Below are 26,575 nucleotides of genomic sequence, written 5' to 3'. Positions count from 1 at the left end.
CTTTGAAGTTTGATTTTTCCGGCAATGCTTGAGCTTTCCGACAACGGTAAGGCTTTCCGCTCTCTCTCTCTTTTATATTTTACTGGTCTTAGTTGTTGGGTATTTTCTTGGTTACTCTGTTGCTTGCCTCTCTCTTCTTCTTTGCAGGTTCACCCCTATTTATAGGGTTCTTCAAGTCCCTCTTTAGATCGATTAATGGAGTGCACCCCGATGAGTCACCGTAGCTATGGTGGTGACTCACCCTAGGGGCAGTGATTTTTACGGTGGATAGATTGAGTGCATTAAATGCGCCCAGATCTCGTGGATCCGGCGATGATATAGCAGTATCATGGCAACTGCTGGTTGGAGGAGACGATGGCGGAGGCATCATCACTATATGGCGGTGACCGGAATAGCCCTAGGGTTGTAATGAAAACCCTAGGGTTTCTGCTGGTCACGTTTAGAGCTGTTGGATCTCTCCAGATCCAACGATTGAGATCTGTGCGACGCTGGAACCTGTGTGAAACCCTAATCGAACTTGGATATGCTTCTTGGGCCTGTTGGGCTGCTCGAGTCAAATTTGGGTCTGAACCGAGTCCGGGTCTACTGGGATTTGTTGTAACATGGGCTTCGGGTTGTGATTTTTTCCGTATTTGGGCCTTCGGGGTCAGATTTACATTTGGGCCTTGTAACATAATTGTAATAATTTAATAATAATAATAATAATATACTTATAACAAATAAGGACTCGAACGAAAACGACTGTCGACATTGGATATATAACATCCATGTAATTTAATAATTTCATCCATTACTTTGTTAGACAGAAGCAATAAACCATGGTTGTCGCCATCTGAAATATCTGTGCAAGGCCAATTTGCTTTCATCATGTAACTGTAAACATGGGATTCAATGGTTGCTGGGTCGGGCTTGAATAAATTTTTGTGGGTGGGAGCTTTATCAGCCCCAAAAATTAACTGGATTTGCAAACTGTTGGGTTCAAAGCACACTGAAGTTGGAGTTGTGGACTAACCCAAACGTATTCGGAGAAACCTCAAGTACAGCAAAATCTTTTATGTTTAGTTTTTTGTAATAATATAGTAACTAGCACACATAAATTAGAGTTTTGTTTTTTATTCTCCCGATTCTTAAGATTTTGTCTTAATTAATTTGGATAGACCTGGGTCGTACACTTGACTGTGGTGGGTGAATCTCCCAGCTGGAATTTTCTAATTAATTTAATTATATGTTATTTGTTTACAACTCTAATTAATTTTAATTATTTATATTTGTTTATGTGAGCTTTTAGTGAAGGGTCGGTGTGATTAATTGTTGGTTAATTTTAATTCTTTCTTGGATCTCATAACAATTGAGTTTGTAGTTCAAACGCCTTTGTATTTGATACACTTTCGATATATATAAATAAAATTAAGTTAAATTTCAAATTAATTATTATTATTATTATTATTATTATTATTATTATTATTATTATTATTATTATTATTATTATTATTATTATTATTATTATTATTATTATTATTATTATTATTATTATTATTATTATTATATAAATATACATATCGCAGGTAATATGGAATATTGTATTTGTTTGAAATGAAAGCAATATTCCAATTTCCAAGCTTTTGGACCATAATATTCCATTGATTGACAATTAGAAAGTTAAGTTTTATTGCTACCTATCCACTTATATTCGTTAAACCAAGATTCTTTCCTTTCGTAAGAATGTTTAATCCACACACACATACATATATATTAATTTGTTTTAGTAATCGTAATTTTTGTAAAATTATTATTACTAACATGCTTCCTCATTTCATAAAGAAGAAGAAAAAATCTGTACCCCAAGCGGTTTGACAAACCGCCTGTGACCTCTCGATTTAAGACACAATCACGTTTCAAACGCCTTGTTATGTGTGGACCACGGCTCCATGTGGCCGCGGCCACCCTTTGCCGGCCTTGTGCCAATTTAGGACCACTTTTAGGGTGCGTTTGGTTTACGGAATGTAAGATTACCAGTGAGAATGTAAAATTACCAGTGGGAATGTAAGATTACCAGGGAATAGGATTACTGAGAATGTTGTATTTTGTGTTTGGTTAGTTTAGCATAAATGTAAGATTATCGTGTTTGGTTAAAGGAATAAAATATTATTGGAATGTTTATTTGAACAAATTGTCATTATTATATATTTATTTTTTTAACAAGTTGAAAAATATTTATATATTTTCTTTAAAAAAAATTAAATTATAAAATTTATATTTTTTTTACAAAATTGAAAATATAAACAGGTTTAATGAAATGGTAAAATTTTATTTTAACCCATGAATTTCATATAAAATTTTAATTATAGACTTTTTTTGTAAATCTAAAATAGTTTAAGGATAAATTTGTAATTTAACATTCGAGAATTTTTATTATTCAATGACAGAAGAATGATATTTTTGGAAAAAAAAATTAAGGGCATTTTAGTCCAAAACGCTGGTAATCCAACAATACCTAAGGAAATAGAGGTAATGACATTCCCGGTAATATACCCCAAAAAATCTACTATTGGTAATAAAACATTACCGGAAATAAGATTCCCGACCAACCAAACATGTTATTGAATTTTATTTTAACCCTTTTACCTAATTTCTTACATTAAAGTTTTAAGTACTTGAATTTTTGGTGAATTTTATTATTATATAAAACTTTTGATTTTTTATGGCTACTCAAACATGTTATGAATGTGATAAAATAAGTATGTTTGCATCTTAAAATACATGTTTTCTTTTAAGAATCGATTATATATTATGTTTAAATAGTTGGATATAATTCCTTTTCTAAATTAAAAAATAATATAAAATAGGGAATTCAGCTTCTTTCATAAATTAAAGTAATGTTTGAGAGTTTGGTAGGGTAGCATTTGAGTAGTGCTACTGCTTTCACAAACTTCAATGGACTAAATAGTAAAAGGAAACAAAAGGGATCAAAACAAAAAAGTGGAAAAGAGAAGGTTGAAAGGGGGAACTAATCCCAAATTCCCAACCCCCGGTCCCAAGCACAAAAGTGAAGTTGTGGCACCCATTCTTGTTTTTCTTTAACTTTTTTTTTTCTATTTCGTTCCACGCTTGTTCTAGGATTTTTTACTCATATAACACTATTAAAAAAATAAGCATACAGTATACAAATAGTTCTAGGGCGATGTTTTGTTGTGTCTTCGACTATTAAAAATTATAAAATAATCATTTGATTATAGGATATTATTTTATTGAGTCCCTTGACTATTAAAAATTAAAAAATGGTCCTTCAACTATTCGACTTTACTTTGTTGTGTCCCTCCACTATTAAAAGTTACAAAATGGTTACTCGACTATTCATATGTTCCAAATTCATCATTTTTCGTTCAATAATTGACGGTCATCTGAGCTGGACGTTAACGTGCTGACTGAGATATGATAGTCACTCGAGATTTTGAGATCATATTTTATCATATCTCAATCAGCATATTAACGTTCAGTTTAGACAGACGTCAATTTTTAATGGAAAATGACGAGTTCGGGACATATAGATAGTTCGATGATCATTTTATAACTTTTAATAGTCGGCAAACTCAACAAAGCAACGCCCTATAGTTCGGGGATAATTTTGTAACTTTTAATAGTCGATGACTCAATAAAATAGCACCCTATAGTCGAATGACCATTTATATGCTTTACCCAAAAATTAAACACTAAAAATAATGTTTATCGATGATTATTTTTTAAAATGTCACATTTCAATGTTAAATAATTAAACACGTACCTTTGTCCTTATGTGACATTGAAAATTTTACTTAAAAAAACACATGATATATATGATATGAGTTAAGCTGAACAATACATATGTATATTTCTTGTCTTCAATCAATTAATGAACATTCATTTAAAAGGTTATTTAAACATTTGAAAAAAAAATCATCTAACAAATTTGAGATTTGGCAATACAAATCTCATATTAAATGAATATTAGTTTTTCGGGTGTATATAGTATTTTTAAACATATATTTATTGAATAATTGAAACTAAGGCTCATATATGTGATTTATTTTCATTAATGTTGCTTGGCTTATACTTGTGCTTGTTTCTTTAACATTTATCGCACATGTTTTTTTTACTAAATTGATATATATATATATATATATTTTGATCCATGTCAATGCATATTGTATTCAAAATTAATGACATACACTCTTTGTCAATCGTACCTTCCCAGGATCGTGTCACGCAACAAAAGCATGTCTAGTCATCCATGTCCTCCCTTGGTTTAAGGGTCACATAAGCAAAACTGTTGCACGTTATTCTTGAGTTCCAGTGAAAATGTGTCATTTGATAATTAATTCAAAATTAAAGTTATTTTAGTATTTAAAATTTTAAGTATTGATATATGAGTAAAAAAAGCCTTTGTTTTATTTAACAAGACCCCACTTTATTAAAAAAATAGAATGAAGCTATAATAGAAGAAGAAAAATGGTGTTTGTGTTAAAATATCTTAAATTTAATTATTATAATTTAGGAGGGGTCAAAATTAAAATTTTCCATTTAATAAAGAGTAAAATGGATTAAATTGATTTATTAAAATTTAATGGGAATAAACTTATAATTTTACCATTCAAGAAAGGGAAGTATTTTCTTGATTTCTATTCTGTGTTAATGATGCATAATTTTACATATTATTAGCTAATCATATTATGATGTATCCTTAAAAAAATTAAGGCTAAATTTCCATATTTGATCACATAGGTATTAATACAAGAAATAATAATAATTATTAGATGAGTTTTAAAATAATTTGTCATAACATAAAAATTAAATAGTTCAAATTTAGACTTGAAATTAGAAAAATGAATAAAAACTCAATTGAAAAATTACATATACAAAATAAGTAATACATATTCCTTTTCCTTGTTCAAATAATTTGAGAGGCTAAACCTTACCATATAATTTTAACATGTATATAATTGTTGATTGAGTTCAATTTTGATTAGGGATGGACACGAGATCTAAACCAAACGGATTCTAATCCGATTCAATCCAATCTGATCAATGTACATCTTTAGTTTTGACATTATTATATATACATTATATAGAAAGATATATTATCGAGTATATTTAAACGTACAATATTCTCTTATTTAAGGATACATGATCGAGCATGTTAAAAGGTTAGGAATGGGCGGAGATGCAGGCTCCATTGTACACCTATTTGTCTCTTTTTATTATTATTTTCGTTTTCAATTTCCCTTTCTCCTTTTTTCCCCCTTTTTACTTTAGTTTTGTTATATGTTCTGTCTCAAGATTCTTCATTCGTTTCCTTCCTCTTCACAAATACTGCAATTCCAAATCCTTTAAAAGCTGATTACCGTTTGCCACACTTTGTGTTTCCACCGTCGTTGATTCTACATTATAATATATATATTGAGGCAGAATCCAATTACATAGTGTAAAACTAAAAAGTTTTACACCTTTTTAGGATCATTGGATAAGAGAAGAGATCGAGATTAACAGTAGGAATTGTGAAGATATTCACTGAAAAAACAAAGGGTTAATCTCACCCTTTGATTTTCCCTAATCTAACGATCCTAAAAAGATATAAAACTAAAAGTTTTACTCTAAATGTAAGTAAATCCTAACTCATATATATATATATATATATATATATATAATAAACTTGATGTTTTGTCATATCAAAACCTCATAATATTCTTTAAATTAGCGATAGTCCTTTTATTTTGTTTCTTCTTAGAAAAAATGAAAAATTAAGAACATATATGATTAACCATATAGTTTATCCTCGGTCAGACTTTATGGAAGGCCCAATACAAGAAAACTTTGATAAATTTAATCCTTCTATTATAATTTAATCATTTTAATCTTATATTTTTTGAGCATTTTTATTCTTAATGCCAACCTTTTCTTTTCATTAATTCTATCAAATTAAGTTACGTGACTTATTTTTTTGAAATATGTAATGGTGTGTTATATATACCTTAAGGTTTTTATATGATTTTTAATTATGCGAAAGAAGTGTTTGATTATATAGATAAGTGATTTAAATTTTGATATTATGAATAGAAGAAATTAAATTGAAATGGAGGCCATCATTAAATGAATCTCTATAATATCTCAATTTGAATTAATTAATTAAGAGATCATACACCAATAATTCTATAAAAAAATGTTCAATTGTAAAAAAAAATATTAAAGTGTATATCTCATATCATCGTATATATTTCAAAAAATAACTCACATTAAATTATTTGATTATAATTAATAAAAAGTAATGTATAAACTAAAAATATACATTTAAGAACAAGTATATTTGGTCAGTTGACCAAATTATTTATCGTTGTTCCCTCATATTCTCTTAGGTTATAGATTATTGACCTATTAGGAGCAGTCCGTTTCATTCTCTTAGAGTCCCCCTTTCCCTCCCCTCCCCTCTGAGTAGGATTATGATTAAATTCAAAATTTGTCAAAAAAAATATATACATTTAAAAAATTATTTGTTTTTAAAATCGAATTATATTAACCATTTATCTTTAAGTTTAGCATTTAGAATAAATTTATAATGATTATAAAAAGTAATAATTTTTTCAACTTCTATCTATTCAAAACATTCTAAGAGGACATTATACGTTTAAATTCATTATTTTCTAAATTGTTTATTAATGAGCTTTTGCTCGAAGGAAATTAGTGATTATTTTTCGATTTAACCATCACTTTAATGATACACACTTCATCTCAACTTTTTTATATACACACGTAAAAAAAAACATTTATGTTGAACAATATATTAACTGTTTTTTACTTCATCATTATTGTACATAAATTTTGAATAATTATGTTAACCTTGAGGGATGACATCTATTTTAACAGTTACATCAATTAAAACAGATTTATTTCGAGACAACGAGTCATACCATATACAATTGAGCTTGCTTTAATTTCTTACAATTTATTTTAACTGTGTACTAATGATTTATTTTAGAGAAAATAACCTCAGTGACCAAAAATCCCATATAATATACGATTTTAACCAACTTTTTCCGGATTTGCCAAAATGACCAACAAAATCGCAATGCGATCGCTAATTCGCAACGCGATCTCCATTATCGCAAATTCGCGTTGCATTTTCGCAATGCGATAGTTGAAAATCGCGTTGCGATGGTCTACAGTATCGTTGCAATTTTCCCAATTCGCAATGCGAATAAGTAAATCACAACGCGAATTGGGAAATTCGCAATGCGAATAAGTAAATCGCAACGCGAATTGGGAAAATCGCAATGCGATACTGACTATCGCAATGCGATAATAAAAAATCGCAACGAGATACTTACTTTCGCAACACGATACTGACTTTCGCAACGCGATATACTTAGCGCCATTCGTATTAACGCGTATTTTTTTTTCAAATTCCAAACACGTAATTTTTCTTAATAAATCGGAAAATGAACCGTCCACAGTAATCGCAACTCATAACCTCAAACCCAAAAACACAACACTCAGTCCCATCTCCATCTCTCACTCTCTACGGCGAAATCCGTCCCCATCTCCGAAGATTTCCGTCCCCATCGCCGGCGAAATCCCTCACAACCATTCACAGTCAAAAATCCCTCACAATCATTCAGAAATGGAAAATCAACCTCCGAGGGTTAGTTTTTTTTATTTTTATTTTGAAATTTTTGCATTATTTTAGGTTTTTCATATTGAGATTGATGATAAGTTTACTGGTAATTTCAATAATAGATTAACCATTTCACTTAGATTTCTTATTAAATTCATTCGATTGCTGCCAATACTGCTAAACTGTTTAGCCTGTGAAGTTAGTATTTGTCTTTGCTTTGTCTTTTGGTTGAAGTAATGCAGAAGAAGAATAGTTTCGAGAATGAGAATCGCAACGCGGAAATGACTATCGCAACGAGATAATCGCAACGCGAAATGAAAATCGCAACGCGAAATGAAAATCGCAATGCGATTTTCATTTCGCGTTGCGATTTTCATTTCGCGTTGCGATTTTAATTTCGCGGTTGCGATTTTCATTTCGCGTTGCGATTGTCTGGTCGCGATAGTCATTTCGCGTTGCGATTCTCTCGTTGCGATAGTCATTTCCGCGTTGCGATTCTCATTATCTCGTTGCGATTTTCATTTCAACCAAAAGACAGAAACAGTGTTGCAAATTTTAGTTTCAAGAATAAACTACTATTTATGTTTATTGTTTTGTTTTTGGTATATCTTGACAGTGTAATTTTTGGTATATCTAACTTGGTATGTTTATTGTTTTTTTGTAGAAATTTTTTTCGGCTTCATTGACATTAAGGAATAAAGTTAGCCTAGCCACTACAATTGCTTCGAAGCTTTCACCTGCACAAAGAAAATTGTTTGAAGAAACCTGCTTCGGGCCATGGCTGAGAGTACAGCATCCGGGTGGAGATGCTAGTTTGACCCATTTGTGGCTTCAGACCATGACTAGCGATCTACCCGACAGTATACAACGTGGTGAAGAGATATGGTTTCATTTTCCACCGGCGTATACTTGTTTTGGGCGGAAGGAGTTCTGCTTAATCACTGGTCTACGATTCGGACATGATGATGTAGGCCGGTACACTCGTCATATCACCCGCCCATCATGGTTATCCAGGGTTTTTCCTGATGAGTCAATAGAGAAGCCGAACTTACACGTCGACGACATGAAGAAATTGTTTAATAAGAAAGATGGTTTTACTCGGATGAATGACGTCGATGTTGTCCGAGTATGCCTTCTACTACTTTTGTATGCCAGCTTTCTAGGTAGAGAGGCCAGACAACCTATTCCTCAGGAGCTAATATTATTGGTAGAGGACCTAAATGCATGGAATCTGTTTCCGTGGGGTTCGTATATATGGAAAGCTACCTGGACTAAGTTGTCGTCTGCCTTTGATGACCGCAAAAGTTTGCGGGGCGATGGGTCGAAATACACTTTGTCAGGCTTTGTTTGGGCCTTTAAGGTAAGAATTTCTATATAATGTTTTCAAAATTATAATTAATTATTTAACAATTACTAATGTTTGTTATTATATTGTTTGTAGATTTGGATATTCGAGGCTTTCCCCAGCATGCGGACATATGCATTAAAATCCTCAGATGATATTCCTAGGGCTATTTCCTGGAAGAGGAAACGTATGTTGGATTGGGAAGACTTAATACCATATGCGACAATAAATAATGTAAGTTAACACAAATACTATCATATATAAACAAGTTATTAATAGTAGACGTTTAACTTTGTTTTAGTTTTTATATTATTAGGAGGCCAACACTCCATTAATGAGACTGACACCCACGGAGGCTGAGCTTGCCACTGATTGGTGGCAAGCTAGTCAGCGTTTTTTTGATGGCACAAATGATGAGCAGCCTCCACTTCCTCCACTTCGAGAGCCATCACCTCACCCAGAGCCATCACCTGATCGACCCGACTATACACCTCTACAACGAGAGCCATCACCTATCCCGTCACATCATCGAGTCTCTTCTCCACCATCACCTCATGATAGGCGACCGACAAAGATGCCACGACTTCTATCTCCCTGTTCTCCACCTCCACGGGATGAGTCAAGGGAGTTACGTGATGAGGTCAATACCTTGCGTGAGGAGATCGGTACTCTACGCGATAACGATGGTGCATGGCGTGTGGAGGTGTCTACTTTACGTGGTGAGGTTGCCGCTCTACGTGAGATGGTAGTATCGTTGCAGAATGAGGTTCATACTCTACGCGATTTGTGTTTCGCGTTGCGATTTTGTCGTTGCGATTTCATTTCGCGTTGCGATTTTGGCGTTGCGATTTCATTTCGCGTTGCGCTTTTGTCGTTGCGATTTTCATTTCGCATTGCGATAGCCATTTCCGCGTTGCGATAGTCATTTTCGTGTTGCGAAAGTAAACTATTCTTCTGCTGCAAATTGAAACTTGAATGGATTACATTACTTCAACCAAAAGACAAAAACAAAACCAAAAACAAATACTAACAAAAACAGATTGGAAGCAACCGAATGAATTACGAGTATGAAAAATCTTAAACTTACCTCGTTGCGTAGAGTATGAACCTCATTCTGCAACGATGCTACCATCTCACGTAGAGCGGCTACCTCACCGCGTAATGTAGACACCTCAACACGCCATGCACCATCGTCTTTGCGTAAAGTACCGACCTCCTCACGCAAGGCATTGACCTCATCACGTAACTCCCCTAACTCATCCCGTTGAGGTGGAGGTGGAGAACAGGGAGATAAACGTCGTGACATCTTTGCCGGTCGCCTATCTTGCGGTGATGGTGGAGAAGAGGCTCGATGATGTGAAAGAATAGGTGATGGCTGTCGTTGCGGAGGTGTATAGCCGGGTCGATCAGATGATGGCTCTAGGTGAGGTGATAGCTCTGGGCGAGGTGATGGCTCCCGAAGTGGAGGCTGCTCATCAACCGTTCCATCAAAAAAACGCTTACTAGCTTGCCACCAATCAGTAGCAAGCTCAGCTTCCGTGGGTGTCAGCCTCTGTAGAGGAGTGTTGGCCTCCTAACAATATAAAAGCTTAAACAAAGTTAAATGTGTACTAGTAATAACTTGTTTATAAACATATGGTAGTATTTATGTTAACTTACATTATTTATTGTCGTATACCGTAGTAAATCTTCCCATTGCAAGGTTCGTTTCCTCTTCCAGGAAATAGCCCTGGGAATATTATTTGAAGTTTTTATTGCATATGTCTTCATGGCGGGAAAGGCCTCAAATATCCAAATCTACAAACAATATAATAACAAACATTAGTAATTGTTAAATAATTACTTATAATTTTGGAAACATTATATAAAAATTCTTACCTTAAAGGCCCAAATAAAGCCTGTCAAAGTGTATTTGGAACCATCGCCATGCAAACTTTTTCGATCATCCAAGGCAGACGATAACTTATTCCATGTAGCTTTCCATAAATACGAGCCCCACGGAAACAGGTTCCACGCATTTAGGTCTTCTACCAATTTGATTAGATCATTTGGAATAGGTTGTCTGGCCTCTCTGCCTAAAAAGTCGGCATGCAAAAGAATTAGAAGGCATACTCGGACAACGTCGACGTCATCCATCCGAGTAAAACCATCTTTATTATTCAAAAATCTTGTCAGGTCTTCTACGTGTAGACTCTGCCTCTCCAGCTCAGGGAAAACCCGGGATAGCCATGATGGGCGGGTAATGTGTCTAGTGTACCGACCTACATCATCGTGTCCGAAGCGTAGACCGGTGATTAAGCAAAACTCCTCCCGCCCAAAACACGTATACGCCGGTGGAAAATCAAACCATATCTCTTCATCACGACGTTGTATAGTCTCTGGTAGATCTCTAGTCATGGTTTGAAGAAACAGGTGTGTCAACATCGCATCTCCACCGGGATGTTGTACTTTCAGCCATGGCCCGAAGCATGTATCCTCAAACATTTTTCTTTGTGCAGGTGAAAGCTTCGACGCAATTGTTTTGGCCAGGCTGACTTTATTTCTCAAGGTCAATTGAGCCGAATAAAAGTTCTACAAAAACAATAAACATACTAAATTAGATATACCAAAAACTACACTGTGAAGATATACCAAAAACAATAATAAACATAAATAGTAGTAGTTTATTCTTCAAACTTAAATATGCAACACTGTGAATTTCGTATTTGTCTTTGTTTTTTGGTTGAAGTAATGCAATTCATTCAAGTTTCAATTTGCAGAAGAAGAATAGTTTCTGAAAATGAAAATCGCAACACTAAAATGACTATCGCAACGAGAGAATCGCAACGCGAAACTAAAATCGCGTTGCGATTTGCATTTCGCGTTGCGATTCTTGGTTGATTTAATAAGCAATCTAAGTGAAATGGTTAATCTATTATTGAAATTACCAGTAAACCTATCATCAATTTCAATATGAAAAACCTAATAATAATGCAAAAATTTCAAAAAGAAAATAATTAAAAAAACTAACCCTCGTTGGTTGATTTGGTTGATTTTCCATTTCTGATTGTGAGGGTGGCTCTGAGAGATTTAGATAGACGGATTTCGTCGGAGATGGGTGAGAGAGTGAGAGATGGAGATGGGACTGAGTTGTGATTTTAGGTTTTAGGTTATGAGTTGCGATTACGGGATATACTGTGGACAGTTCAGTGTTCCAATATATTTATATTCATGTTTGGAATTTAAAAATAAAATACTTGGCCAGGTTACTAATGGCGCTTTGAAAATCGCATTGCGATTATGTATTATCGCGTTGCGAAAGTCAGTATCGTGTTGCGAAAGTAAGTATCTCGTTGCGATTTTTTATTATCGCATTGCGATTTTCCCAATTCGCGTTGTGATTTACTTATTCGCATTGCGAATTGGGAAAATCGCAACGATACTGTAGACCATAGCAACGCGATTTTCAACTATCGCATTGCGAAAATGCAACGCGAATTTGCGATAATGGAGATCGCGTTGCGAATTAGCGATCGCATTGCGATTTTGTTGGTCATTTTGGCAAATCCGGAAAAAGTTGGTTAAAATCGTATATTATATGGGATTTTTGGTCACTGAGGTTATTTTCTCTTTATTTTATAGCAGTCTTATTTCCAATAAATATGATTGTACAATTTTGTAATATAAATCCCTCGTGCTTTTCTATTAACCCACACGGATCTATTATTTGAAAGAAATCAAGCCAAATATCAATAATTCGAACAATTATCGCTATCGTTTCAAGTCGCATGGTACGTACAAAACACGTGAGAGCAAATTTAATTTTCATGCATGTGTTTCAAACAGTGTTCTTGATTCCACTAATAATAATAATAATAAAACAGTATTCTAATCATAAAAGATGTATGGAGTTGTAAGCACTTATATATTCAGTCGAGTTTTAATGCACAAAATGTAGATTCATTGCTTTTACTTTTAGGGTTTCTGATTGTACTTCAAGTAATGTATTTTCAACATTTAGATTTAACTTTTATTAAGAATGTAATGTATTTTTTATTACAATGAACACTTATAGATAAATTAATGACTTCTGTTTTAGATCATACAACGGAAACTGTAAAACTGTGAGCATATGATCTCTGCAGCAATCATTCATGCCCTTTCTCCAACTGTTGATCATCGCGTTTCATCTGTACCTGTTTTCAGAGGCAAAACGTTCATGAAAACGATGTCTTCAGCTCGTTGAGGAAATTTCAACATCGATAAATGAAAATGATGAATCAATAACAATGGCTAGTGATGAGTCAAGTAGTTGCCTAGCCCTAGTTATAGCCAGGCAGATGTTTCGGAATTGAGAGTCTCGTCCGAACTTTTTAACTTCGGTCCGGTACTCGAACGACAATTTGTCGACGTACGTAGTAATAATTTAGTGTACTGTGCGATCTAATAAATTATCTAATATGTCCGGCTTCTATTTTAATCAATTTGTCTGTGGAAAACTACAAAACATTTCGGCGAAGAAATCGAGGTATGATGGACGTATCGATCCCTCTCCAATCCTCTCTATGTTTTATTCTAACATCAACATGTTTGATGTTGGCTTGATTCACCAACTTCGACTGCAAATGTTGGCACGATTAACATGCGGAAAGATTTCAATCTATCCTTCACCGGTTTTCCTTCTCAAATAATAAATTTGATGTGAGCTATATAAAAGGACGCACACAAAATTTTATATTAAGAAAAGTAATCAAAGATTTTAATACCAGAAAATGCTTTTTTTTCTCTGCCGAGCTAACGGAGGTAAACATGAGAATAATAAAGGGAACCAGAAAGGTTTTAGGTAGGAAATCTTTTGCATGGTAACATTAAATTTGCAAAGGGGAACACACGAGCGTGGAGCATGACCTTCGCACGTGAGTAGGGGCAGATTTTTCATTATTTTAGATGGAAAGAGGAGGCTGTCAAGCGTATGAGGGTGAGATTCACGTGAGATCTTACCTCAAAAAGGGAAAATATAATCTGATGGAGATGAAAATAGGTTGGGCTGTCAACATTCAATCTGGTTTGCAGTTGAATAATCAAATCAAAAACCAAATTAACTTCTTTTTAAATATCTTTGGTTTTATTTTTTTTTATTTTGCTGTAATCGTCTCAATTGAGTGTTGAGTCATGAGTGGCAAATGAAAGAGGAGAAATACAACAATTTTCTTTTTTAAATATTAAAATCTTCTTGGTTTGAAAGAAAACAATGCATAATAATGCTGATGGTTAGACCAAAGACTACAAATAATATAATATAAGTGAAAATTACATTGTAATGTAATTAATTAGAAGAAAACTTGTTTTCAAATAATATAAATTAATGGTGAAAGATGGTGACTAATACAAGGTTAACCATGTAAAGAAGAAACTGCCTAGAGTACCCGTTAGATTCCTTTATTTCAATTTAGCACGTAACAGATTTTTCATTATAACATAGTAACCATGTTTGAATTGAGGAAAATATCCTACACATGAACATATAAGTGTTTATATCTTTCGATAATCTTTTAAATAGATTATTCAAATTTTACTTTTATATATGAATTCGAGTAATTATATTTCTTTATACTAAAATGTTTTGGTTGACCGGAAATTAAAGATGGATACATCATCTTCTTCCATGAAAATTCATGTGATTAATATATTAATTAAGAAAATTCTAATTAGATATTATATTGTGTAATCACTGCGAACTATTAAAAAAATTAAAATTAAAGGAAGTATCATTTTACGTGATTGGAAATCCAAGGTACGTCGGCAACCTTTGTTTATTAATTTTTTTTTTCGTTTGTTAGAATGTAATTCTTCTTTGGCAGTAAATATACATATATAATAATGAATTTCGAGGGAAAACAAATTTTATGTATATGTAAAATTGAAAGGAAAAAACACATAAATAAGGTTACTTTTATAGTTGTGGCCATATTATATGTGGTTCAACTATTAGTAAAAATGGTTGTTAATATTGTATAATCATCTAATAATTCAACAATAAGAAACCCTTATGCAGATTATTTTATTGTGAAAATTTTAGAGTTATTACAAATAATATAAAAAATAAATTTAACAATGATATTTAAGAGTGGTTACGAATACTCTAATTGTGCATAACATTTGGTTGTTAAAAAATATTTTCTTGTAGTCACCGATGGATCTAAAGGATGGGTGAGTACATTTGTTCTCTTTTAAAAAATTTAAATTCTCATATATTTTAGATATTTTTTCTATTGATAATCTATTTTCGTTCTCCTTAAATTTTTTATAAGTTCTTTCTCTTAACATAAAATATTACGTTTGTCTTTGCTAGCAGTCAAATAGAAAATAATAAAGCAATAAAAACACAATATAAATAAAAAAAATCTAAAAACAATATATACATAAATGAAAAAAACAGAATAATTAATTTCAAACATGAAAACATATTTATTATGTATCTCAAATATAGTTGATTTTGATGCTTTTGATTACAGTATAAAGCAATGTCTCTGTAGAAAGTTTGCTTGGTATTATATGTTCAAAGTTCATCTCAAACATTTTTATACAAAAAAGGAAAGTTTTGAAAAAAACAAAACTAATGGGGAATTTTATTATTATCAGCGAACCAATAGAAATGGAGAACAAGAAAATAATATATATATATAATAAAAAATAAAAAGGGTTAAAGCAAATATGCCGGCAAAATGATTGAGATAATGTAAGTGTGATTTTTTAATTTTTAATATAGTCCAACTTGGAGATTATTTCTCCATCTAAAATGAATTGAACAATATCAACCTAAAAATACCCGATGTTTCATGTGTCTTCAAACTAAATAGGAATACTTCTGTATGGTTATTAATATGTCCGTCTTGACATTATGAAACCAGAAAGCAGTTATGTGTGCTTTTCACACCTTACAAACCCCACGTAAAGCTAGGGCGGTAATCCATAGTTATTAATAGTAAACCCACATTATTCCACCTATTGGGTGGAATTTAAATAATTTATTTTATATTTCATTATTTAAATTTATTTTTTTAAAAATAAAATAATAACATTTCTCAAGTTAATCTAAACCATAATGCTAACTGAGAGTTTGGGCGTTTAAAATAATATATTTATTATTGTGACTATTGGCCAGCTAGCTGGTCACGCCTAAAAAAACATTATTGTAATAAATTAATCTGAAATAGATTATATAACTTAATCTGAATAACCTGATAATAAATTGACTTCATGGCTTCTTTATAATTTATGATTATTTTCAGTTTCAGAAATTAATCTTTAGTATAAGTTGTTCAATGTCGTGTATTTGAAGGTTATTTATTGTTACTTAAAAGTGCACCAGAATTTTTAAATTTTATTACTGTATTGCTTTTATGGTGACAAAATAATCGGGTTAAATAGAATTTATTTATTAGAGTTATATTAATTCATCAAAATTTCTAAATTATTCTATAAACATTAAGATTGATAAAAAAATCCAAAACATTTATAATTTTATTAAATATATCATTTTGTCAAGGGTCGTTTCTTTTTTTAATGTTTAAAATTTAATTTATAGTTTAAATATGTCTTTTGGAATAAACCACGTTTATAAAATAAAAGAGACAGCTAGTGTGTATAAAAGTCTATGAAGGATAGTAATTTTTATAAGAAAATGAAGATTTTTTTTATTAAGTTAAGGTGATTACAAAATAATATATGTTCTAAACATTCTCAATCATTTGACAATGAATACACAATCATCTTTGCAGTAGTCGGTACTTATATTTATAACCTCTAAGAATAACAACGATTCCTTTAATCATCGAGATAAATTGATTAATGTAAAATGAGGAAATTATTTGAAATCGAACCCTTAGTTTAATATCAATTAAAATAAAATGACAACATTTATTTTTACAGACTTGTTGATAAAATATGATTTTATATAGCTAGGTAAATTTTATATTTAGTATATACTATTTCTTACATTTAATAAGAGATGGTGGGTTAATAACAAATTTTATACAACATTAATTATAAAATTTCAAATATGGTCTTACCGATTAGGTTAATATTTTTCTTAATAAAAGTTATAGTAATAGGAAAAGATTTAATTTTTGTTCTTCATCGTACAAGACAAAACCAGAAATTTATTAAGACAAAACCATAAATATAATTTATTAAGACAAAACCAAATTTTTTTGTTTATTTTTCAAATATATATATATATATATATATATATATATTTCAATATTAATTAATACTTAAAATATTAGCGGGAGCCAAGGCTCCTCTTGGCCTCCATTAAGTTCTTCCCGTGTCATCATAGCTTTGTCACATTTAGTTTATATTTTTAGGGTAAAATATATCATCTCATTAAACTTTATACTCTCTCCTATTTTACTCATTGTACTTTTAGTTTTTCGAATTTGTTCACTGAACTTTCGAATTAATCATATTTTGTCATGCTGATTTATTTTATTATTATTTTTGTATAATGTGATATTTTTATTATTATTTAATATTAAAATAATTAAAATATAAAATAAAAACAAAAAAATATCCATCCATGTTCGCCAGTGTTGGACGCCATCGTTGACTATCGTAAATGATAATCATTTGGTCTCTGATTTCATCGGCTGGCTCGTCTCGATCCCCTGAGTCCAAATTCGATCTCTATTTTGTCGAAACATGCTCTGAATCCAATCAAAAATGAGAAAACCAAAACATCGACCGTCATCAATTGTCGTAGATGGTGGTTGTTCAGTCTCAGGTTTCATGGGTCGTTTCGTCTTGACCCCCTGGATCTGAAACCTACCTCTATTTTGTCAAAACATGCACTGAAGGCCACGAATAAGAGATGGAAAATGAAGAAATCAAAATGTTCTTGTTGAGTTTCACGAGTTTTTGGACATTTTCCGGTGAAACAACCATTATATTCGAACTTGGGGAATCGAGATGAAACGACCTATGAAATTTGGGACCATATGACTTTCAGTTCCAAAGGTTGACGTTGGGCAATGATTATTTTAAATCTTTTTAAATTTAATCATAATAAAATATTATTTTATTATTTATTTTGAATTATTTTTATATTTTAACAATAAAAAATATATCATACAAAAATAATTCAGATGTGACCAAAACATGAGTAATTCGAAAGTTCAGTGAATAAATTGAAAATTAAAAATATAGTGAATAAATTAAGGAAGAATAAAATTCAGTGAAGAATGGTGTAATTTACTCTTATTTTATAATTAATGCAGGAAAAATTGTGAAAGTCGTTTCCGCCCTTACCAACTATTACTATTGATGAATATATACAATGATTAACTAGACTATTTTGGTCATTTGAAGATATAGATGGATGGCGGTAGTTTAGATCATCGAAATGGCTGTGTACCGAACTTATATTTATTTTAGTTGGTAGTTTGCGTTGGTTTCCAAAGGACGTCTTTCTAAATTACCGTAATTTTTCAAATAAAATAAATTACCGTAATTATATTAAATATTAAAAAATTAAGTTCCATCTATAAAAAATAAAATAAAATACTGCACAAATATAAAACTCAAATTCTGTTTTATTTTTTCTCCATTGACCATGAAAAAGCAATAATTTATTTCTATTATTTTTAGAAAATGCCAACTTGTGCGGAATTGTTTTAAAACCGAATATAAAACTCAAATATAAAATTTCAGATAGGGTTATTTTGGTAATTTCAAAATATATTAAATTTAAACTAAAGTCTTTGGTTTTTGTTTTTCTCCATCTTTATTATTTGGTAAGAAAGAAGAACTATTTTTAAAAAATTCAACAATTTTTTCCTACAACACATACCTTTTAATTATATTAAAAACTCAATAATCAAATCAATACTTTGTAAAAGAATTACGTATAAGAGTATCTGATGGCATCTTAAATTCGTTGGTAGAATTATTTTATTCCGCATAAAATATAAATTAAAGATTTTCACATATATTTTATAAAATTTATTTTATTATCACATCAAAATTTAATTAATTAATTATTTAAAAAATGAAAAATAGCAGAAAAATAAATGTAGCATGAGAGTAAAAGTGCTGAATAAGAAAGAATGGCGACCCCCTCTATCTTTTCTGATGTTTTCCAGTCTCGGGGCCAAGTGTATCCCTTGATTTTCATTTTGTTTTTCTTTTATAATTATTTTATGAAAAAAAATTATATATTTATTCATTTAATAATTCACGAAATTTTATTTTGATAATCTAATTATTTATTTTTTAAATCCTACTTAATTTTTTTTTTGATCCCATGTTTTAAATATTAACGGTAATGCTATTATAAGATAAAACCATATTATCTCTGGAAAAAATGAAAACTATCACGTTAATCATTTAATTTATTTTTTTAACGCTAGGCGACCCAAACGGAGTAAAAATATAAATTTAAGTATGATTCTTTTTAAAAAAAAATTAATGATCAAAACGAAACCGTATGAATGACTAAATATGTAGTTCTCCTTAGTTTGCTTCATAATTCAGCTTTTGATTCCAATTTGATTAGAAAAATTAAATAAGAGAAGAGGTGAGTGGTGCAAAAGGAGGGAAAGAGACGACAGACAGAGAGGGCAAACACACAAATATACTGGGAAAAGAGAAAGGAAAAGAAAGAGGGAATTGAAGAAGCTTTCAATTAGCATAGAAGAGACAACGATGTCTAAGGGCTTTTACATGCTTTCATTCTCTGCAAAATCTTAGCAAGGTCTGAGGTCTGCCTACAAACATGCTCTCTTTCTCACAGATACTTTAATATTTTTTTATATTTACCCAGAGCTGAAAATGATAAGAAGGGTTACAACAAATTCCAAAGATTATTAAAAAATACCAATTTCATAAACTTTTCTTTTTTGCTTCACTTAACTGAGAGAATTCGATCCTCTTTTTATTTGTCTTTTTTTTTTATGATGAATAACAGCACTTCTTTTCAAGATGGGTGTTATTTTGATTTTCTGTTAGTGAGTTAACTTGTGGATCCGTTTTTTAGCTGCGAAAAAGGTGAAAGAAAGGTGTTGCTCCAGAGATCATGAAGAAGAAGGTATTGGTATGTAAGTAGCGATTGTTTCTCACCATACCTCGCCTTTAAATTCCAATTCAAGAGGAGCAAAAATTCTACGAAATTCTATGTCCCAAGATTACCACCACCAAGCAGCTGGCATCTTTGGCTTCTCGAATGGATTCGAGAGATCAGCGGCCATAAGCCACCAAGAGCAGCAGCAGCAGCAACTTCACTTCGCACAACAGATCCGGAGAGATAAACTGAGAGTTCAAGGGTTTGAGCCACCACCTCCGCCATTAGTAGGGATCGAAGAGGAAGATTCAAATTCTCTTCCTGTTTACGAGACACCAGGCATGTTATCATCGGAAATGTTCTATTTCCCTTCGGGCGTGGCTGCCACCGCCGCCTCGACTGAGTTATTAGACCAGCCATTACAGGCTAATTTTCGAGGACAAAGACCACCGGCTAATACCAACGAGTGGTACAGCAACAGGCAAGGTGTTGTCGATGGGGTGTGGGGCAGTTAGGTGAATCGAAGAGCCACAATAACCGAGACAGTTTAGCTCAACAGCAGTTACCACCAAGCATGAATGCCGACTCGGCAGCTGCCATGCATCTTTTCCTGATGAATCCACAGCCAAGGTCACCATCTCCTCCTCCTCCTCCTCCATCAACTTCTCTTCAAGGTTTAATGTATCAGGTCCTGGAGGGAATTTTCCACCTCAGTTCACTTGGGTTCCTGATAGTTCCCATGAAGGAGGTAACCCAAGTGAAATTGGAGGTACAGTTGTAGAAGGCCAAGGCCTTTCACTATCTTTATCATCTTTGCAACACTTGGAAGCCGCCAAAGCCGAAGAATTGAGGATGGGAGATGGCGGATTACTGTACTATAACCAAGGAGGAGACCCTTCTGCTACAGCTACCCCTCAGTTTCAGTACAAGCAATTGGGTAGCCATCATCATCATCATCATCAGCCACTGCATTTGCAAGGTGGAGTAGGACAAAACCATCAGGTTCAAGGTGGGTGCGGTTCCTCATTAGGAATGGTCAATGCGCTGAGGAATTCAAAGTACGTTAAAGCCGCTGAAGAATTGTTAGAAGAATTCTGTAGCGTGGGAAGAGGCCAGTTGAAGAAGAAAACTCTCGACAGAAAGAACACAACCCTAGTTCTAATCCGGGTAGTATTGGCGACGGTGGCGGTGGCGACGACGGTTCATCAACAAAGGATCTCCCTCCTTTATCAGGAGCTGATAGAATTGAACATCAAAGACGGAAGGTCAAACTTTTATCAATGCTTGATGAGGCATGTAATCTAATCTCTTTTCTTTTCCATCTTATTCTCTCTCTTTCAAGACTCAGTAATCCAATAATCCTTTTTTTAATCTATAGTCACCAATTTTTTTTAAAAATAAAGAAAACTCAGATAGAGCAAAGCCGGCTGGTGCAGTCGGGTACTCATAGGATCTAGTAGTAGAGTTTGATTAAGCCATTTTCACTTTGATTTTTCTATTAAAAAAATCTGGGGCTATACTTTGGTGACCATTATGCTGGTGCGACGTTCCTTCTGATACTGAAGTTGACTCTAAAACCACCATATTACATACAAAACTTATTGTGAAGCTACTGCAAATAATAATATTAATGAAAGCCATTGGTATATTATAACTCGGTTGACTCAGGCTCATTTCCCCTTTCTTTTTTCTATATTTGTTTTTGTTTAGGCACCTTAGCTTGTCATTAATTGGTTGTAGTAGCCTATAATGGGAGAAAGAAAGTGTAGGGTATTCTTTGTTCTTTCTTTCACCGTAGAGCAATCTTTGAATCATGCCTTTATTCTTTTGGGGGGTTTCCTTAAACAGCAACTAAGTAATGTCAAAATGATTTTTTGGGTGTTGTAAAATTCTCAAATTGGAACTTGCCATTCTCTTCTCCTCCAATGTCAAGTCATGTCATTTTTGTTATTATTAGAATACTTTCATCGTGAACTGTGATCAACAAAAATGCAAAAAAAAAAAAAAATGTGATCTGGTTTGTGCAGGTGGACCGGAGGTACAACCATTACTGTGAACAAATGCAAACGGTGGTGAACTCATTTGATCTAGTGATGGGCTTTGGTGCAGCGGTGCCTTACACCGCCCTGGCTCAGAAGGCGATGTCGAGGCATTTTAGGTGCTTGAAAGATGCCATATCCGGACAACTGAAGCATAGCTGTGAGCTGTTGGGTGAAAAAGATGGAGCATCCGGCATAACCAAAGGAGAGACACCGAGACTAAGGATGTTAGAACAAAGCTTAAGACAACAAAGAGCGTTCCATCAAATGGGTATGATGGAGCATGAAGCTTGGAGACCCCAAAGGGGACTGCCTGAACGATCTGTCAACATTTTGAGGGCCTGGCTTTTCGAACATTTCCTCCACCCGTACGTTTGCCCTTTACCTATATTATCTGACACTGGTCTAACAATAGAATCTGCATCTTTCTTAATTCAGTAAATATTAAAAACATATAGAAAAGGAAGCTAAAAGGGCTGAAAGACAAGCTATCAGATTATTAAGTATATGACATAATGACACTTTATTAGCCTCACAAAATCCAAGTTTTGGGTTCCTACTTTGTCATACTTTCTGGTTTGAGTTTACAGAAAACAGTAATGCAGTGTCTTTGGGATGCATGTCTCGTCAGCCAAAAAGCTGTTAAAAATTCATTTTCTCTCTTTACTTTGTCACTCAAAGACCCAGAAATTCGTTACTTTAAAAAGAACTTTATTAAAGCAATCGTATCACAGATGACACGCCTTCTTAACCCTTTCTTTCACTGTCTAATATTCTCATAAACATACCCAAATGAAAGCAAAGAAAAACCCTTTTCTTCTTTTCTTTTCTTTTTGTTGTTAATGAAAAACTGGTGTATATATATGCATGTAGATAATAATAAGAGAGATGTTGAAAGTTTCTGTTGTACTCTTTACTTCTGCAAAAACTGCTGCTGCTGCTGTGTGATGATCTTTCTTTCTCTTAGATTCTCACGCCCATACATGGTAAATAAAGAAAGGTTCAACTGCATATATGGCGGTACATAAAGATTGGTTTCACTTTATGCGGTTTTAGCCAATGCCTCTGATGTCATTTTCTGGTCTCTTCCTCAGGTACCCAAGCGATGCAGATAAGCATCTGTTGGCTCGACAGACAGGCTTATCGAGAAATCAGGTTGATCTTTTCTCTCACTTTCACTACACATTATTAAACAAACCAGACATATATTTGTAAAAAGGGGGAAAAAAGCAGTACTTCATTAATAAGAGAATGAGAGGGGGGAAAAACAAACCCTTATGAATGAACCATCAGTAAGTTCAGAAGAACTTGCATGGATTTGGCTTTTATTTCTCTGATGTGTTTTTTAGGAGAAAAAGAGAATCGTTCTTTATTGATTGTTCCACTTTGAAAATAATTAAAAAAACACTTTACTTATGATTCTTAACTCCAAGGACATAGATTCTGGTTTCTGAAATGAAAGCCATAAATACTGAATGGGGAAGAAAGATAGCAGATCATATTTAAAAGGTGTGAGACAAAGTACAGATATAGATGAGACATGAAAGTTTGCCACTCTCTCTCTCTCTCTCTCTCTCTCTCTGCTTCTCTCTCATATCAAATACTCAGTATGACACCCTCCAGCCACATCATAAAGCTTCATAAATACACCAAATATATATATACTAATTTGAAGAGTTTGCTCATAGTCAATACTAACTAGAATCTGATAAGATAGTTGGTTGAGTGTTAAGTAAATGGGGATAATTCTTAGTAGGTTAGGGTATTTCTTTTTGCAGTATTTTAGTTTGCATGGAAAGACAAACACCTAATTCTAGTCCCATGTCTCTTGTAATTTGTAAGTCAGTAGTGATTGATTGTAGGTCATAAATGGAGTCCCCCTCTGATCATCACTGCTTTTTGGAGCTTTCTGTAAGAAACAGACATCATGGAGCAACATGTGAAGAAAGATATTACAATAGCTAGCTCAGAACAGTCTTAATTATTCATTACTTATTGTTTCCTGGAGTCCCTTTTTTGTGTTTTGTTTTTGGACTGGTTCATAATGTAGAACTTTAAGCTGCTATAATTTATAATGTGCATGGTTTGCATGTAATGTGTATCAATTTTTTAAACATGGTAGTGAAGTGTCGGTTTTTAGGAATTCAAATGCATGATGTACAATGTAATGAAAATGTATTTTTTTTTTTTTTGCAGGTTTCAAATTGGTTCATAAATGCCAGGGTTCGGTTGTGGAAACCCATGGTGGAAGAGATGTACCAACAAGAGTCTAATGAAGAAGAGGGAGATAATAAAGAAAGGAACCCAAAGGACAACAACAATATTTCACAGACATCAACGCCTTCAACAACCACAGTAGGAGCGGCAGGTGGCATATCAACACCACCGCCACCGCCGCCACTTACGGCTTCAACAACGACTGTAACAGCAAGCAAAAGATCCGAAATCAATGCCACGGAAAACGACCCTTCTTCACTCGTCGCAATCAGTAAACAATGCTTCTCGCAAAACAAGCCACCGACGCCATTATTAGTACTACTAACACCTCCACCACGAACGTCACTGAAACGGAGGTGGCGCCACCCGTCTCCCAGCCTTTCACCACCACAACCCCTCATGACTCGGATATCCACCAAAGATTTTTAGCTGGCGTTGATGACACATGCCATCGAGGCAGCAGCATTGTTGCAGCTGATTATGGGACCACCATCGCTGGTAACACTGACATTGGTTCAACTCTCATAAGGTTCGGGACCACGGCTGGTGATGTATCTCTCAGTCTAGGGCTACGCCATGCTGGGAACATGCCCGATAAGGCTTCTTCTTTCTCGGTTACAGACTTTGGGGGCTGTTAATTTCAATCTCATATCCATAGTATTCTATTGAAATAAAAAAAAACACCATTAATCCCATTCTCATATCTTCTTTGTTCCTTCAATTTTATTAAGAAACAAAAGTTGCATAACGATAAACGTAGCTCCAAGCTAGCTAGCTGTTGCATTTGGCCTTTTTATTATAACTGTATAGTAATTTGCTTTTACTCATCTATCTAAACATAGCATTTTGTTAGGTAAAGGAAGACGATAGATTATCCCATATATGTTCTTCCAGTTTGGTTATTTTTTACTATAACGACAAACCTACAGTGACACTGATTGGCTATTTATTAGCTACCTTTTATATATAGATGAGAACATACAAAATATGCAAAACTTTTTGGATGATGTATTATTGAGAGAAGTGATAGCAACCGATCTATGACTGAAAATAGGTGTCACATACAATCACGTGGTCGAACTGGAACCTATGGATTACAATTGATGAGCATGAATTTAAGGCACATCAATTTTTGTCTCCTTTGTTAGGTATGTACATTGGGTTTATTAATGATTTGACAATGTCAAATGTTTTTCATATACCTACTACTATGCATTCTTCTTGAGTCTAGTCAGTGGCAGAATCTTTAACCTCTAAAAATAAAATAAAAACTGCTTCATCACTCATGTAACTATATGGAGTATATGTTGACAAAGGATTTAACCTCAAATTATCAAGTAATAGAAAAAAAAATACAGACATCACCATCAGCTTCCTTACAAATCCGGTGTGAGAAATGTTTTTATCTTCTCTGAAATTAAGCCTTTATAAAAAAGGGTGCACTTAAAGTAATCTTTGTTAACCTAAACTTGTACTCAAATATTTTAGTGCCTTCCCAAGACTACTACAAAATGTGTGTAAAAAGTATTAGTTGTGTCCCATCGCATATTTGAATTAGAACGAAGAGTAGTGCATTTTCAATCAGCAAATTCTGTCAGCACTCTCATGAGACATAGTCATTACATAATGATGCTTTGTTAGGTCGGTTGACTGGAGAAACGACAGTGACAATGAAAACGAAAGAGTATAAAAAACGTGACAGTAGCCATTGCTTTACCTAGAAAGAGATTGGCTGATTCAAGCCATTGTTAATATACAGCTCAAAACCAATTTACACACTGTGTAATGCCTTACTAGCTAGGCAGACTGGTAGGTTTTGTTGTTGTTGTTGCAGTTTTACCATGATTTTTTCATTATTTTAAGTACCCGAAATCTCCAACATATTAGTATTGAATTCATATCATATCATATCAACGCAAACTAATATGAAAAAAAGGGTTGGGTTTTGGTTCCTTGGAATCCAAAACAACTACTATGCAAAGCAACAATTACTTTTTACCTAATATGTTGCTTTTTCTTTGAGAAAGCAAATATAACACACACCTCTACATTTGGATTCACCAAGTTGTTTGTTCTGCTGCAACCATCAGTTCCATTTTAATCCAAGATACGTATAATATCATGGGTGAAAAATCAATATTATTGGACCAAAAAAGATGTAGAATAATAAATAAAGAGGAAAAAAAAGGTTTTGATATGATGTTCCAGCGGCAAAATCATTATGTAGAGTTGCAGAATACAAAACCTTATCTGTCTCTCAAAACGTCTACTGTCAAACAAGACAAGTATAGCAA

General features: G+C 33.1%; 1 pseudogene; it reads left to right on the top strand.

Moving 5' to 3' along the window:
* Nucleotides 1-354: 354 nt before the first annotated feature.
* On the top strand, nt 355-25,104 carry LOC120122750 (annotated as a pseudogene).
* Nucleotides 25,105-26,575: the final 1,471 nt, after the last annotated feature.

The sequence above is a fragment of the Hibiscus syriacus genome, unplaced genomic scaffold, assembly GCF_006381635.1.
Source record: "Hibiscus syriacus cultivar Baekdansim isolate YM2019G1 unplaced genomic scaffold, ASM638163v2 tig00110387_pilon, whole genome shotgun sequence".
NCBI classification, from domain to species: domain Eukaryota; kingdom Viridiplantae; phylum Streptophyta; class Magnoliopsida; order Malvales; family Malvaceae; genus Hibiscus; species Hibiscus syriacus.
The sequence above is the reverse complement of the archived record's forward strand: the minus strand, read 5'-3'. Positions and strand labels throughout refer to the sequence as shown.